General features: G+C 42.6%; 1 pseudogene; it reads right to left on the reverse strand.

The window, feature by feature from the left end:
* Window positions 1–1,058: 1,058 nt before the first annotated feature.
* Window positions 1,059–2,704, reverse strand: LOC144259407 (zinc finger BED domain-containing protein 5-like; annotated as a pseudogene).
* Between the last annotated feature and the right edge of the window lie 2,008 nt (window positions 2,705–4,712).

The raw sequence follows: 4,712 nt of genomic DNA on the forward strand, positions 1-4,712 counted from the left end.
GCCCCAGGTATACCTGACCCAGATGGTTGGGTTGATAGGATGTTGCTGCTGGAAGTCTGCCTGCAAGGAAGGTTGCTGAAGGTTGACCCCAGCAGGGCCAGGGTGTTTTTGGACTTGGAGTAAGTGACTCTGTTTACCGCAGAAGAGGTTGAATGCTTTAAAGTGGCTTGGCCTCAGGGCCAAGTCTCATTTATGGCTGGAGTAGGCCAAAGAGCATGATGGGGTAGCTGAGGTAGAAGTGCGGCAACACTACATGGTGAAGGGGCACTTTGGGATCGTGAGTTGTTCTATATTGATATTTGCACACATTTTAAAACTTCATTTAAAATTTTTTTGGGAGGCGTGGGGGAGTGAAAAGGACTCTCATCTATTTCTAGTATTTTGAATTTTGGACTTCTAGATAACCAGTTTAGTCACAATCCGAACCAAATGATAGTTCTCTAATATTAATGAAGTCCAGTTTAATTAGACTATATCTTGACTTAATGCACACTAGATAGTGTCTTTAATTTCAATTTTTCTTGCTTATCATGTAACACACTGTTTCCCAAACTTACAACAGTTGCGTACCCCTTTTGAGACATTTGTCTTACTGGCGTACCCCTTCTCCGGTGAAGATAATTTGGGTGGGGGGGAGCCACATTTTTATAACACACTCCTAATTTGTTTCATTCTGGATTACGTGTTTTATTAGAAATAAATACAAAATTTTATTACATACAGTTGAAACAAAAATTTTAATACAAATAATAGTTACATATAGAAATAGTACTAGAAATAATTAAAATAATAGAAGTGAATCAACAGTCTGGCAGAACAGTGTATATATATAGTGAATTCATATAATTCTGAAATTAAAATAAGCTGTTTTGGTTAGGTTAGTGAAGAAAGCACTAGTTTTAATACTTACTATTTCAGTATTGAAAAATTTTCAGTACAAACCAAACTATTCAGTGCGAGGAATGGAACTGCTTTTGACCAGACACTATCGCGGGGATATCTGGCTCAATGTTTGTGATCTTAAGACGAAGATGGGGCTCCACGTCAATAAGATGATTTCATTTTTTTGTTTTGATGCCAGCCAGAGTAGAGAATCCGATCTCACACAAATATGAGGTGGGAAAAGGCAGAAGATACTTGACAGCTTTGTCGGATAGAGCTGGATATTCAGAGCTAACCCCCAGCCAAAATGACGTTCGTGTATTTTGCTCAAATTTTGTTTTCAGGAAGCTATCTGAAGCCAGCTCCAAGAGCTGTTCTTCTGAAGCAGAGAGGTTATTTGGCAGTGTTTGAACATTGATGATAAAAGACTTCCTTATCCATTCAAAGATGCTGTCCGGTTCAGGGATATACTTCCAAAGGTATTTCTGCAAGCTTTCCAAATGCTGCTTCATGGTTTGCAACACATCACTGTCAAGTTCATTAGTCAAGTTTATTACTAAGTCATGAAGAGATGGAAAGGAATCCAGTTCACGATGACTAAGATGTTTATGCCACAGTTTCAATTTTGCGACCATGGTGCTCACTTTGTCTTGAACATTGAATATGGATATGAGTTTCCCTTGCAAGGATAAACTGAGGTTGTTTAAATGAGCAAAGATATCTGCAATATCCATTAGCCATTTCCGGTCATGTATACAGTCTCGCAGGTTAAAGGTTTCGTCTAAAAAAACTTGCAGTTCTTCTCGCAGCTCAAACAGGCGATTCAGAACTTTTCCACGCAAAAGCCAACGCGCTTCAGTGTGAAATAGGAGTTGTGTGTAATCACTGCCCATCTCATCACAAAGCTGAGAAAACAGCCGGGTGTTCAGAGGGCGGTCTTTCACAAAATTGATGATTTTCACAGCTTCATCCAGTACTTGCTTTAGATCTGCCTGCATGTTCTGGGTGCGAGTGCTTCCCTGTGAATGCAACAATGAGTCAATTTTGCTTCTGGTGCAACAGCTTGAATACGTGCAACAACTCCTTTCTTCAAACCAGTCATGGCTCTGGCGCCATCCGTGCTTATTCCTACACAACGACTCCAATCCAAGTAATTGTTTTTGATAGTCATCAATAACTTTAAAAATAGCTTCTCCAATTGTATGTGTTGGTATAGGTTGGTAGAACAAAATATCATCATGGACTTCATTATTCAGCTCGTATCTAACAAACAACAAAAGATTAGCTAAATTCACAATATCAGTGGATTCATCTGCTTGCAGTGCATAGTAGCAACTCTTTTTTACTCTTGACAATAATTGCGTTTTTGGCCATATCTGTGATTCTACAATGAACAGTATTTGAGAGGGGGACATGATCTATAGCTTTGCTAGCCGTGTCTCCAATCATCACTTGCACCATTACTTTGGCTGCAGGTTTTACTAATGTCTCGCCAATCACTTCAGCAGCTCCGGACTTTGCAATTAAGTATGCCACACTATATGAAGCTTCCAAAGCTTCCATATTTTCACCTCCCATCACGTTATGAATTGTTTTCTGGGACTTTTGGAGATCTTTGCACCTATTTTTGAAGAATTCTACAGGTTTTCCCTCGTATTCTTTGTTTGCTATCAAAATGGCGTTTTAGGTTAGATGGTTTCATACTTTCATTTGTGAGAATCTCGTAACAAATCGCACATAGTGGAACAGGGTCCATCTCATCACCAATCCATGAAAATCCCAATTTAAGATATTCTTCAACATATTTGCGGGCTTTTCTCATTTTCTTTGCAGCTGATACGTTAAACTTACAGATCATAGAATCATAGAATATCAGGGTTGGAAGGGACCTCAAGAGGTCATCTAGTCCAACCCCCTGCTCAAAGCAGGACTGATCCCCAATTAAATCATCCCAGCCAGGGCTTTGTCAAGCTTGACCTTAAAAACTTCTAAGGAAGGAGATTCCACTACCTCCCTAGGCAACGCATTCCAGTGTTTCACCACCCTCTTAGTGAAAAAGTTTTTCCTAATATCCAATCTAAACCTCCCCCACTGCAACTTGAGGCCATTACTCCTCGTTCTGTCATCTGCTACCATTGAGAACAGTCTAGAGCCATCCTCTTTGGAACCCCCTTTCAGGTAGTTGAAAGCAGCTATCAAATCCCCCCTCATTCTTCTCTTCTGTAGACTAAACATCCCCAGTTCCCTCAGCCTCTCCTCATAAGTCATGTGTTCCAGTCCCCTAATAATTTTTGTTGCCCTCCGCTGGACTCTTTCCAATTTTTCCACATCCTTCTTGTAGTGTGGGGCCCAAAACTGGACACAGTACTCCAGATGAGGCCTCACCAGTGTCGAATAGAGGGGGACAATCACGTCCCTCGATCTGCTGGCAATGCCCCTACTTATACATCCCAAAATGCCATTGGCCTTCTTGGCAACAAGGGCACACTGTTGACTCATATCCAGCTTCTCGTCCACTGTAACCCCTAGGTCCTTTTCTGCAGAACTGCTGCCTAGCCATTCGGTCCCTAGTCTGTAGCGGTGCATTGGATTCTTCCGTCCTAAGTGCAGGACTCTGCACTTGTCCTTGTTGAACCTCATCAGATTTCTTTTGGCCCAATCCTCCAATTTGTCTAGGTCCCTCTGTATCCTATCCCTGCCCTCCAGCGTATCTACCACTCCTCCGAGTTTAGTGTCATCTCCAAACTTGCTGAGGGTGCAATCCACACCATCCTCCAGATCATTTATGAAGATATTGAACAAAACCGCCCCAGGACTGACCCCTGGGGCACTCCACTTGATACCGGCTGCCAACTAGACATGATCACTACCCGTTGAGCCCGACAATCTAGACAGCTTTCTATCCACCTTATAGTCCATTCATCCAGCCCATACTTCTTTAACTTGCTGGCAAGAATACTGTGGGAGACCATGTCAAAAGCTTTGCTAAAGTCAAGGAACAACACGTCCACTGCTTTCCCTTCATCCACAGAGCCAGTTATCTTGTCATAGAAGGCAATTAGATTAGTCAGGCATGACTTGCCCTTGGTGAATCCATTCTGACTGTTCCTGATCACTTTCCTCTTCTCTAAGTGCTTCAGAATTGATTCCTTGAGGACCTGCTCCATGATTTTTCCAGGGAGTGAGGTGAGGCTGACTGGCCTGTAGTTCCCAGGATCCTCCTTCTTCCCTTTTTTAAAGATGGGCACTACATTAGCCTTTTTCCAGTCATCTGGGACCTCCCCCGATCACCATGAGTTTTCAAAGATAATGGCCAATGGCTCTGCAATCACATCCGCCGACTCCTTTAGCACTCTTGGATGCAACGCCTCCAGCCCCATGGACTTGTGCTTGTCCAGCTTTTCTAAATAGTCCCGAACCACTTCTTTCTCCACAGAGGGCTGGTCACCTTCTCCCCATGCTGTGCTGCCCAGTGCAGTAGTCTGGGAGCTGACCTTGTTCGTGAAGACAGAGGCAAAAAAAGCATTGAGTACATTAGTTTTTTCCACATCCTCTGTCACTAGGTTGCCTCCCTCATTCAGTAAGGGGCCCACACTTTCCTTGACTTTCTTCTTGTTGCTAACATACCTGAAGAAACCCTTCTTGTTACTCTTAACATCTCTTGCTAGCTGCAACTCCAGGTATGATTTGGTCTTCCTGATTTCACTCCTGCAAGCCGGAGCAATATTTTTATATTCATCCCTGGTCATTTGTCCAATCTTCCACTTCATGTAAGCTTCTTTTTTGTATTTAAGAGCAGCAAGGATTTCACTGTTAAGCCAAGCTGGTCG

The sequence above is a fragment of the Eretmochelys imbricata genome, chromosome 1 (genome assembly GCF_965152235.1).
Source record: "Eretmochelys imbricata isolate rEreImb1 chromosome 1, rEreImb1.hap1, whole genome shotgun sequence".
NCBI classification, from domain to species: domain Eukaryota; kingdom Metazoa; phylum Chordata; order Testudines; family Cheloniidae; genus Eretmochelys; species Eretmochelys imbricata.